This window comes from Cyprinodon tularosa, unplaced genomic scaffold (genome assembly GCF_016077235.1).
Source record: "Cyprinodon tularosa strain WSP-4 unplaced genomic scaffold, ASM1607723v1 ctg210, whole genome shotgun sequence".
Classification (NCBI taxonomy): domain Eukaryota; kingdom Metazoa; phylum Chordata; class Actinopteri; order Cyprinodontiformes; family Cyprinodontidae; genus Cyprinodon; species Cyprinodon tularosa.
The window spans coordinates 3,149,640-3,162,666 of NW_024038779.1; the positions used below are offsets into that span (position 1 = coordinate 3,149,640).

Below are 13,027 nucleotides of genomic sequence, written 5' to 3' on the forward strand. Positions count from 1 at the left end.
GACTAAATATGTTGTTAAAGAGGTTATAATAGTGCCATCAGACATCGCATTGTGAGTTAAATATTAATTTCTCAGTGGGATGTTCAAGTAAAGATTTGGGCGATTGGTGGAGCATGTGTGTTCAGCAGAACATTTTACTGTTACAGTATTTCCAGCTTTTCTTTCACCGGTGATCGTAATCTCTGGTGCCTTTGGTGAGTCTATGGAAGAAATGTAGAGACTTGAAAATATATCTTACAACTTATTATGTAATTGTGTTCAAGGTTTTAACTGAGAGCATACCAACTACTTCAATCGTCACAGTTGTCTCATAGAATGCATACGTGCTACTGCCAACATTTTCTGGATCCACCCAAGGATAAAGCTTCTGTCTGTGGTCATTCCATTTCACAGTTTCAATCTTAAGGGTGCAATATTTCCAATTTCCTAATACGCTGGTTCTTCCTTTATATAAGGGTATGATATCATTTGGGTACCATTTGTCACAGACCAAAGGATATCCCCTGCTTACATACTGGTACCAAACCACTCGATCGGCTCTTTTAGGTGGATACCGATAATAATCAAATCTGCAAGGGATGGTGAGGCAGGAGCCCAACAATCCCTTGATATGTCTTGGCATTTTAATCTCTCAAGCCTGGGATGTGCAGTAAATAGAACCTGCAAGAGATAAATACTCCGAAGTAAACATTAACGAAGCAAACATGCATTACTTATTTTCAATTCATATCGCACATAATGAATATTAAAATGTTAAAGTACCCAAAATACAGAGGTGCAAGACAAAGTGGCTACTCATCTTGAGATGATGTATCTGTAAGAAAGGAAGAATATTAGTAAATTAATGAAAAAAAAACAAAGATAGAATAAAGATGTGTATCTAAAGCCGGTTTCTGTTTCACCTCACTGTCACAGTCTGGCCCAGGTTATCCCCGTTATTCCAATCATTTATGGGATGCCACCCATCCCATAAATGATATACACACTCCGCTTTGTTTTTAAAAGACATTAATATAAAAATTGTAACCACGGATGTCTGGGGGACAGTGATTCGCCTACATGTTATGAATGCTGGCGTACCATAAATTATAAACAGTTTAGTTTGTGCCTTCAAGTCGTTGCCCATAGGAAGACGATACTTGGATATAGCCTAAAGGAATATCTTCAGAACAGCTCCAACTGACACAAAAATCAAAAGGGTGGAGTAGAACATGATGTAATAACGTAAAATCAAGGTCCCAATGTAAAAAAAACCCCCCAAAAAACGGCTTTCCCGTTGAAGGAAACTTCAGGTTGAGTATGCAAATCTATTTCTTGAGGGGGACCATAACAGTGTTGGGTCACCGCAAAAAGCTTATCATAGCTTGCATCATAGCAGGCAGTATGTGTCACCTTAATAAACAAACTAAGGGCCTGATCTTTAGGTTCTTGTGTCTTAACACAGGTGCAAACATTTTTGTACATGCAGTGGTGATCTTCAAAGAAGGTGCAAACTGATTTGTGTTTGCCTTCATCAATATGCAGATCATGTTCTAATGACCAAACTAAGCTTATGCAGGGCAGTGAAAGTGCGTTTCCAAATCAGAAAGTCAACTGTAGCCTCAGTCTTTTGTACTACTTCTGAAAGTCAGGTGCCAACTAACAGAAAAAAAATATCCACTGTCATTTTTGCCACAAAGCAGGCATTGGTACTAGTGGCACCACCCATCCCTTAAAATACAGGCTCCCCTTTTATTTGGAAGCTAAACGTTGAATCTATAAGGGAAACTATTTCTCCCATATTTTCATAAATGTCCAATACACCTATGTCAAACTCACATCAACACTAAATTATCAGGATGTGCTAAAGTCAGCTAAATTGTCCTGGTGGGTTCTAAATAAATGGTAAATGGCATGTACTTACCGTATTTTCACGACCATAAGGCGCACCGTACTAAAAGGCGCAGTCTGTTATCTGTGCCATTTCTGTATTTAACACACACATAAGGCGCACCGGACTATAGGGCGCGTTTTTTATATGCAGGTACATGTCCTCTACTACCTTTAAATACCTCTACTGCGTATTTAAAAATACAGCGGGAGCAAAACTGAGTATGATTGTGCTTTATTCATGTATTTATTACAAAGTATTAATCAAACCTGCGAGCTGGCCGTGAGACAGACACATCGCAGATGACAGAGCGCTGTGATCACTCCTAAATTAACTTAAAATCCTGAAACATGCTGACGGAATATGTTCGCTTTTATTACCGGTATCCTGGTGCCTGCAGTTTAAATTATTTAGATGAAAAACACCTAAATCAGACATGCCAATTTCCCCTTCTTCGCTGTCAGAGTCACTTTCCGTGCCGTGTGGCTCCTCGGAAATGATGCCGGCTTTTGTGAAAGCTTGAACAACAGAGCCAGCAGACACGTTAATCCAAGCATCTACAATCCATCCGCAAACGGTGGCGTAACTTGCCCGGCGCTGCCTTCCTCTTTTCGTGAAACTGTGCTCTCCGTCTGTCATCCATCGCTCCCACACCGCTCACAGCCTTACTTTGAACGGCCAGTTCACACCGATGTCGAGCGGTTGAAGTTCCTTTGTCAGACCTCCCGGGATAACAGCAAGCACAGCGTTTATTTGTTTCACCATGTTTTTCACATCGGCTGTGAGATGGGCACGCATGGAGTCACAGATCAACAGCGATGGTGATGCGTGGAAAAAAAACACCTGGTCTCCTTACATACACCTGCCTCAGCCACTCTTTCATCATCTCCTCATCCATCCAGCCCTTTTCATATGTCATCAGAGCGCTGTGTCTGTCTCGCTGTCAGCTCCCAGATCAGCTTCTCTGATTGGTTGATGCGGCGCTTCCAGCAGCAAAACTTCAATTTTTCCATCTCGAGCAGCAGCGCGTTGGCGGCGCGTCAGATGCTTAAACGCTCCCGACGCGCTGCGCCTGCTGCTCAAAATGCGCTGCGGGACCTTTTGCTGCGCCTATACGCGCGTCAACCATTGACTTTGCATGTAAACTCGCTGCTTCTGCTGCACCTGCTGGGTCCGGTTCAAACCGATGTGGAGCGGTTGAATAACAGCATTCACAGCATTCATTTGTTTCACCATGTTTTTCACATCAGCTGTGAGATGGGCACGCATGGAGTCACAGATTAACAGCGATGGTGATGAGTGGAAAAAAAACACCTGGTCTCTTTACATTCACCTCCCTCAGCCACTCTTTTATCATCTCCTCAATGAGGTGGTCTCAAAAGTCGCAGTTACAACACAGATAGGGCTCACTGCACCAAAGGGCGCACCGCACATTTTGAGGGGAAAAAAAGAAGTTTGTGTGCACCTTATAATCCTGAAAATACGGTATATAGCGCCTTTATTCAAGTTAGGAGACTTGACCAAAGAGCTTTACACTACATTCATTCACCCATTCACACACACACTCACACACTGATAGTGGCAAGCTACATTGTAGCAACAGCTGCCCTGGGGCTCACTGACAGAAGCGGGGCTGCCGTACACTGGCGCCACCGGGCCCTCTGACCACCATCAGAAATAAATAAGACCCTCTCAGCTTCGCATCAACTCCTTATACGGACTTAATTTTCCTACACTGCTCTCCATCATCCATGTTTATACTCAATACTCCACAACTTCCCCAGAGAAAAATACCTTTAAAAGATACAGATGTAATTGGGTACAAGCAAATCCCTTGCTGAGAAGTGTCAGTCAGAATGAGGAGGAGGAAAATTATAAAATTTAACAGGCTCTTGGAGAGAGTTTACAGCAACAAACAGTAAATCATTCATATGACAGGAATCAGATGGAGAGAAACACTACAGACACAAATGAAAACAGAATCCCAAGCATCAGTCCTTCACACCACCATCTCCTCACACTTATGTTTCTTTTTCATCTTTTATCTTACCAGGAAAGAATTCTTTTGAGATTTAGAATAAATTTTTTAATAATGTTCTGGGCTATGGAATAGCATGATTGTCGGGTTCATAAAACTTTTGCAAAAGAAGAACTGAAATACAGAATTTCTGGATACAATTCCTACAGGAAGGAGAGACAGTTGAACCCCAGACTCAAACAGACTGTCTCCCACTGGACCTCCTCTGCAGAGCGTTTATTAACAGAACATGACGCATGGTTACAAACAGAGTATTGTTCTGACAGAACAATTGATCAGTTCATAAAGACAAGATGCTCCATCAGAATGACAAGGCAGGATGGTCTCCTAACTGCATCACCAGACACAGTGCATCAGGCAGGATGGTCTCCAGACAAAAAGTTGGCTCAGATAAAAAAAGATTCTGAGTTAAGTTTTACATAAAAAAATCTGTTAGTTATGAAACAGATCCGTTTCCAGATTACATCTAAGAAACACTAAATAAATTAATATATACCGTAAATTCTCTAATATTGGCCTGTATTCCATTAGCGGCCGGGACTCTAACATTGGCCGGTCTCGCTGTCAGAGGAGGTAAATAATGGCCGGTCTCTAATACAGGCCGGGGCTATAAACGTTTTTTCTGGGCATACCTCAACATTATACTTGTGGTAGTAACATACAAGTACCACAGCCCTGCGCAGCTGGACGACAGGCCCTGACTGCTGCCCGTCTGCGCGAGGAAGAGAACAGACACGCAGCAGAACATGAGGAGGAGCGCGAGTGATGAGGAGATTAAAGGGAGAGATGAAGAGGAGGAGGAAACTGAGGAGGAGGATTAAACAGAATTGGAGGATTTTTTTTTTCTTTTTTACTTCAAACCAAGCGAGACATGGTAACTGTACTTTTTCAATAAATGAACCTAGTGTTTTATAGGTTCAAATAGACAAAAAATCTCATTTTTATTCATTCCACTGGTAGTCTGTTTTGCTCAAATAGCAATAGAGGCCTGTCTCTAATTCTGGCCTCTTTCCAATAAAGGCCTGGACCGCGATGCACTTGAGTGAAATAAAGGCCCGGGCCTATTTTAGAGGATTTACGGTATACATGAATTACTGCATTATCTATTCCAGATCATGTCAGTTTACTGGTATACCATGTGAGTAGATTAAACAGCACCACACTTAAGGCTGAATTATACTCAGAAACCAGAAAACAACTCGTGAAGATGGACCAGCTAGAAGAGCAAGTTGCACGAGAACGCTAGGACCATTTTTCCATCTTGATCCCGGCTCTTTTTCTCCCTCATGTCCCTCTATTGTCGCACAAACTTGCCCTTTGCATTTTTCCACTTCCTCCGTCTCTGCCGTTTCTAGACCCACAGCTAGTTGATGATTGCCCCTCTTGCGTTGAGGCATGGAATAACATAGCGAAGACCATACTTCAAAATTGGGCACCAGTCCTTTATTGGGGTTTGTTTACTGCATTAATGAGGGATGGATTCAGATCACAAGTAGGGTAACCGTTTCTATAGCACCAAAAAGGAGGACATTATGCGGCATATGAATAAATTACTAAAAAGTATAGAATCTGGTATACTCTCATTTATGGTACAATTTCGAGCAGTTTAAAGATGATGGTTATGAGCTGAAAAGAAAAAAGTATTTATGAAAAGTCAAAACATAGTGGTTCACAATATTTGTATTTATTCAGTACATCATGGTGCTCTAAAAAATTGACCACTGAGATGAATCAGCAGTTATTTTGGCATCCAGGGGCAACAAAACTTGATGAGGTACCTAACGCACATTTATTACTTTGATGTTATTCGTACTTGGATGCTGTTTTTCCTTGACTGTTTACGTCCACATCACATCAACAACGTGTGCAGAAGCCATGGACTCGAGTGTCATCCACTTTTTGTTTTAAATTCATGCTCTTTTGTCCATTCTAAGTTAAATGAGGTATTGTGTGTTGACATGATGGTAACTTTCTGTCAATGTATAACCCAGCATCACCCTGATCCTTGTGTACTTTTTTTAACCAATGAGGAGCAGATATTTATCTGACACAGCACCAGTCTCATTCTATGATTGGTCTCATGATCTTATTCTTGGTGTGAGGGATTGCCTTTGAGTCAAAGAGTCAATGCAATCAACTGGTTTTCCTTAGATAGAAAACTTTGAATCAGTTTGACTGGTTGATCTGGTTGAATTGTCTTGAGATGACATGTGTTGTGAATTGGCGCTATTTTAATAAACCGAATTACGTGACACCATTGAACACAACACACGGATGTCAAAGCACCGTGCCAGTCACTTCTGATCTAACAAGCCAAAATAACTCTATTTTCATTCAATAAGCATGATGCAGCACTGGTAAGAAGGATAAGGACAGATAAAAGAGCGAAATAATAAAGAATACTGTCTACGCTCTGACTCCCGTCTATGTTGCTCTCCATTATTTACTTCCCTGATTTCCGTCACACTGTCGACATCATCAACGCTCACCCAGAGTGATTGCATCATAAGACAAGCAGTGGTGGGGGAAATGTAGCCACGCTGCTTTCCAGCAGGGGATCAGACTCTGCTTTTCTGTCTTCTCATTTGACAAAAAACAACAAAAACATATCATGTACAGGTCTACTTTTTGTTAATAGATTTTGCCCTTTTGAGGCTTTGTGAAGGCAAATCTCTGTTTTGCATGGTCCAATATGGTGTCACACACCTAAAAAAATAATTTAGTAGTTTAATAATAGAGAAGCTATCAGTCAGCTTTATATTTTTATATGTATATACGTATAAATATAACCTATTTTTTTGAAAATGTGTCTTTTTAAGAGAAACCAAATTAACCTCTCAAAACCCATGGGTCGCCGGTGTGACCGATTAACTGGTGGCGGAATTAACTGGTTAGAATCTATGCGGACTGCAGATGTTACTGAAGTGTAGGTGGCTGTGTCTATGCCTGACAAAAAAATATTCCTAACGTAACAAAGCTGTTCGTAAAAAAATCGACCAACTTATAAAATGAATAAATTAAAAAAAAAAAAATTTCAGATTAGAATGATGTGGCAAAGAACTTGTATCTACAGAAAAGCAGTTAGTGCAAAGAATTTCAAACAAAGAACAGCGTCGTTCACAAGTGTACAGAAAATATATAAATAAAAGTCTGTCTCACAATGGAGTGTCATTTCTCCTGCTCAACCATAAACTATAAATCAAAACTTGCAGCTTGGACGAGCAAGTCCACCAGATATGTAAATTCCTGAATGCAAATAAAAATCCATTAAAGTAGCTTGTCATTCAGAACGCACCTTTTCAAGAAAAACTGACAGCAAACAGAACAATTGAGCTTCTCATCCTTCCTTCCAACTATTCCCACTTTATTTTTTAAATTGTGACAAAAACGTATGTTCTTGTTATTAGAATCCATGCTCTTCACGTTTCCTTGATTTTCCTGTTTGGACACAAATACAAGTCTCTACGGTAATTTTTTATTTTTTTGTGGTTTTTCTCAGAGACCCCAAAACTCTGTCCTGTATGATGAACTGTATCAGGTCACATAAACAGTGGTATGAGGAAAGAAACAACTTTATTTCTATTGCTATTGTGTTCTGAAAATGTGTCTATTTAAGAGAAACTATGCAAATTATCCTCACAGGTGTGACAGATTAACTTGTGACAGGATTAACTGTTTAGAATCTCTGCGCACCGCAGATGTTACGATTTTTTCCTTGATTACTCTTAGAACAGAGTGGGGTCACTCATGGTTTCACTCTTCCCTGTAGCATTTTTTTCGTTGTTGTTTTGCTTTGTTCCTGCGACACACTTTCAACTTTAAAGACATTCCTAACTCCTCTGGAAACGAGTTGGACTGTAAAGAAATTTGTTGCTCTCAATATAAACAGTCAGTGCTTTTAAGAACAGAAAAAGGACATTAATTAGTTTTTATTTTAAAGACATACAGGATGACAGAGAAATTGAAAAAAATGCATTATTAGTTGTGCCAATTGACCCTTTGTTTTTATGTTCTTTTTTGTTTCTGCATTTTTTTATTTTATTTTATTTTTTTATTTTTTCCTACTTGCTTTGATTCTGTTTTATTTTCCTATATTTTAATCATGTAAAGCACTTTGCATTTCTTTTGTACTGTAATTGTGCTATACAAATAAATTTGCCTCGTCTTGCCTTGCCTTTAATGCACTGGCTGTTTTTACTTCTCATACAGCTTTTCCGTGATTTTGCTACTCGGTTCTTTGTCTCATCGCTGAGGTTCTGAAACAACAGATAAACAACAGCAGGACAAATTCTTCAAATCTCTGTGTGCGGGTTTTGAGAAATCCTTAAAACACGCTACATGCTTTCTTAATGCAATGGAGTACCTTTGTGATGGTGACTTCTTAAGATCATAGATCAGATTACACAATATTGTGTAATTCTTGGAGTCTACACGCAGTTTATTTCGTGTTTGGGGAGATGGGTTCTGAAAAGCCACGCCCACAGACACATCTGCAAAAATCTGCGGTTCTCCAGCTGCTTCCACCAGTAGATCTCATCAACACTTAATCTATGGGGCCAAAATGGTAGCTTTAATATTTGCAAATGTGTGTGGAGAGTTGTGTGTCTGTATCTCGATTTGTGTGTGTGAAGTGGGATTTGAAAATGTGTAAATAAATCTGTAAATGTGTGAGGAGATTTGTGTGTCTGTACAACAATCTGCAAATGTGTAAAACTACTTGTGTGTAATCCGTTTTGCAAATGTGTAAAAAATCCACAAATCTGTATTCAGATCTGCAAATGTGTACTGAGACTTGCAAATGTGTAAAAAGAGCCTGCGAGCCTGCGGTCAGGGCAGCATGTGAGCCTGCGCAAGGGGTTACAAATCGCGAAAATACACATACAAATCCTTCTACACATTTGTGCATCTCACGCGGCAGAAGAGTAGCAAAAATCACGTGTGTAAAGAGAGCCAACCGAAAAACCGCTTGACTTGTAACCAATGATTTGTCAGTATTTCTGGGTCTTGAAGCGAAAATACTTCAGACGCAAGTGTCTCTGTGTGTGCTTACAGATTGATCTACACATTTGCAAGTCTCAGTACACATTTGCAGATCTGAATACAGATTTGTGGATTTTTTACACATTTGCAAAATGGATTACACACAAGTAGTTTTACACATTTGCAGATTGTTGTACAGACACACAAATCTCCTCACACATTTACAGATTTATTTACACATTTTCAAATCCCACTGCACACACACAAATCGAGATACAGACACACAACTCTCCACACACATTTGCAAATACTAAAGCTACCATTTTGGCCCCATATTAATCTGTCACACCTATGCGACCAGGTGGATGTTAAGTGGGGGTAATAACTCAGAATGCATCAAATTCCACCCGTAAACTTTCTACCAATATAGACATGTTAAACATCATTGGAAAGCTTAGACTTTCTACAATTCAACCACCAATATCATTTTATGGACACCGCGAGAACCAAAGCACAATTAAAACAGATATAGCAGCATATCAAAATGTAAAGAAACAAAGCAGCCACACCTACTTTTGAAGGCATCCAGACAATGGCGTAACTTTCTGAAGGACTGGTGTGGGGTGTGGTCATGTCCCCACCAACTTTGGGTATTGAGGGGACAGTCTCCACCAATAATTTTAGCCCCCCCCCCTTTCTGCTGATTTACTTTGGTAACTGGGGTTACAGGTGCTGGTCATAAAATTAGAATATCATGAAAAAGTAGATTGATTTCAGTAATTCCATTTAAAAAGTGAAACTTGTATATTATATTCATACATTACATACAAACTCATATATTTCAGATGTTTATTTTGTTTAATTTTGATGATTACAAATGACAACAAATGAAAATCTCAAATTCATCATATCAGAAAATTAGAATATTACTGAAGACCAATAAAAACAAAGGATTTATAGAAATGTTGGCCAACTGAAAAGTATGAACATGAAAAGTATGAGCATGTACAGCACTCAGTATTTAGTTGGGCCTCCTTTGGCCTGTATTACTGCAGCAATGCGGCGTGGCATGGAGTCGATCAGTCTGTGGCACTGCTCAGGTGTTATGATAGCCCAGGTTGCTCTAATAGTGGCTTTTAGCTCTTCTGAATTGTTGGGTCTGGTGTATTGCATCTTCTTCTTCACAATACCCCATAGATTTTCTATGGGGTTAAGGTCAGGAGAGTTTGCTGGCCAATTAAGAACAGGGATACCATGGTCCTTCAACCAGGTACTGGTAGCTTTGGCACTGTGTGCAGGTGCCAAGTCCTGTTGGAAAATGAAATCTGCATCTCCAAAAAGTTGGTCAGCTGCAGGAAGCATGAAGTGCTCTAAAACTTCCTGGTATGTGGCTGCGTTGACCCTGGACCTCAGAAAACACAATGGACCAACACCAGCAGATGACATGGCACCCCAAACCATCACTGACTGTGGAAACTTTACACTGGACTTCAAGCAACGTGGATGAAGTGCCTCTCTTCTTTTCCTCCAGACTCTGGGACCTTGATTTCCAAAGGAAATGAAAAATTTACTTTCATCAGAGAACATGACTTTGGACCACTCACCAGCAGTCCAGTCCTGTTTCTCTTTAGCCCAGGCAAGACGCTTCTGACGCTGTCTGTGGTTCAAGAGTGGCTTGACACAAGGAATGCGACAGCAGAAACCCATGTCTTTCATACGTCTGTGTGTGGTGGTTCTTGAAGCACTCACTCCAGCTGCAGTCCACTCTTTGTGAATCTCCCCCACATTTTTGAAGGGGTTTTGTTTCACAATCCTCTCCAGGGTGCGGTTATCTCTCTTGCTTGTACACTTTTTTCGACCACATCTTTTCCTTCCCTTCGCCTCTCTATTAATGTGCTTGGACACTGAGCTCTGTGAACAGCCAGCCTCTTTAGCGATGACCTTTTGTGTCTTGCCCTCCTTGTGCAAGGTGTCGATGGTCGTCTTTTGGACAACTGTCAAGTCAGCAGTCTTCCCCATGATTGTGTAGCCTATAGAACTAGACTGAAAGACAATTTAAAGGCTTTTGCAGGTGGTTTGAGTTAATTAGCTGATTAGAGTGTGGCACCAGGGGCCATCAATTTTGAACCTTTTCACAATATTCTAATTTTCTGATATGATGAATTTGAGATTTTCATTTGTTGTCATTTGTAATCATCAAAATTAAACAAAATAAACATCTGAAATATATGAGTTTGTATGTAATGTATGAATATAATATACAAGTTTCACTTTTTAAATGGAATTACTGAAATCAATCTACTTTTTCATGATATTCTAATTTTATGACCAGCACCTGTAGGTGCAGCTGTCTGTGTTCAGAGCGTTATCAGTCCGTGTTTTTTCCCTCGCTCTCGCGCTGCTCTCGAATCCCACCTCTCGGTGAAATATCCGGATCTGTCTCTTTGGGATATAATATTATTAGTCGCATTTAACTGCTTACAGAGTCCCTACGTGGAGGAGGAGAGACATAGCTGCACTCAGTGAATTTTAACCGGCTGCTACTTCGATGTTTCAGTAAAAGTTTGGCTGGTTAAAAAAATTATGCCACCGAAAAATCCGCTCTTTGCACATGCAGAGCTTTTTCAGCTTAAAATGGCAATAAAGTTTACATTTATATAAGTTAAAAAAGCTGGGCTTCCCAGAGGAACATTACTCCGAGTTACAGATTAAAATAAACATATATGCTGTTTTCTTATTGAACAGAGAATCAGACTGCAGAGCTTCTAGATATCTTAAAAATTATTTTCTTTGGCATCATTATATTGGTAGACAGGTTCAAAAATCTGTTTTTAAGCAGAGCAGGGACACAATTAGGGACAGATGCTGATTTGAAGGTGAAACAGATTTACTGGGATATGCAATAAAATATATCCCCAAGTTTACAAAAAAAAAAAATGCAATGTTATAACTATATTTTGTAGTTCAACAAGCCACACAGGACACAGACTTAAAATAAAAAATTTATAAACCTGCTAGAATTAAAGGGCAAATAATATAATTCAGTATAAATTATTTTTGAAATATAAGGTTCAATATATAGACTTTGGCTGCCAATTACATATGGGACAAATTTCTAAATTTGATTTTGCTGCTTGTGAAGGAGGATAATCACTGATGCAGCTTAAAGGGAAGCCATGCATGGATGGATTGATGGAAGTGAAGTTGTGTCCATAGGGATGCATGATATATTTCTGTTGGCATTGGTGTCGGCTGTTATTCGTAATTTTTTATACATTAATATTTTTGAGCCCTTTATAAAATAATGCACTAAAGGAAGGCATCTGTCTATAACTATAAATACCACAAATGTATTGTGGTACTCTTGTCCTCTCAACAATAGTAAAGCATTTAATAAATAAATGTTTGAGCTCATTTTTGGAAAATATAAACCCTATTGAAATCGGGTTGAGTAGCTGTAGGTCCATCAGACACTATTTTTATAGCATCCCCACCAACTTTTATCACAAAGTTGCTCCCTCCAGAAGCTGTTTTATAAATCCAATCTTCAATTGTTTATACTCCATTCATCCATAGGGGTCCACAGATTAAGTGATCCAGCATATTAGTAATAAAAATATTCCATGATGAGAAAATCGCCCATAACATCCGGTTGTTGACATCAGAAAGGTTAGATGTTCAAAACTAATGCTTAGCATCTTGCTAATATTTACTTCTAATACCGTTGTTAGCCCATGATGTTTGGTATGATTCTTTACATCATCTTCTTATCTACAAGACACAAGTGTCTGCATATTTTTATGATGCAATTTGAGCGAGATAATGGCTCTGTTCGAAAACCTAGGACGCATCCTTAGAAGACCGGATTCGAAGGCCGATTACGTTATAGCGCGGCGCCGAGGTCTGGTCGGATTCCAAGAGTCCTCGTTATGAGGCCTTAAAATGCGTCCTTCTTTATGCCTGATTTGAAGGACGGGTCTGATGTATCCTCGGTATTCTTGGATATCCCAGGATTCATTGCGAGACGAGGCAAGCTGTGATCAGAGTAAAGGTTACTTGGCGCCGAACAGTGATGAAAATTGGAAGTTCAGTTTAATATAATACAAGTCATTTAATAGTTCCGTCTGAGATTAATGAAA

The 13,027-nt window shown here is 39.6% G+C and overlaps 1 long non-coding RNA gene across 1 annotated transcript; it reads right to left on the minus strand.

Annotated features, from left to right (window-relative positions):
- Nucleotides 1-37: 37 nt before the first annotated feature.
- LOC119783800 lies at nucleotides 38-9,615 on the minus strand. Its single transcript, XR_005280861.1, has 4 exons — nucleotides 9,462-9,615; nucleotides 763-814; nucleotides 283-660; nucleotides 38-200 (listed from the first exon to the last, which is right to left on the minus strand). It is a non-coding gene; the product is annotated as an uncharacterized LOC119783800 (long non-coding RNA).
- Nucleotides 9,616-13,027: the final 3,412 nt, after the last annotated feature.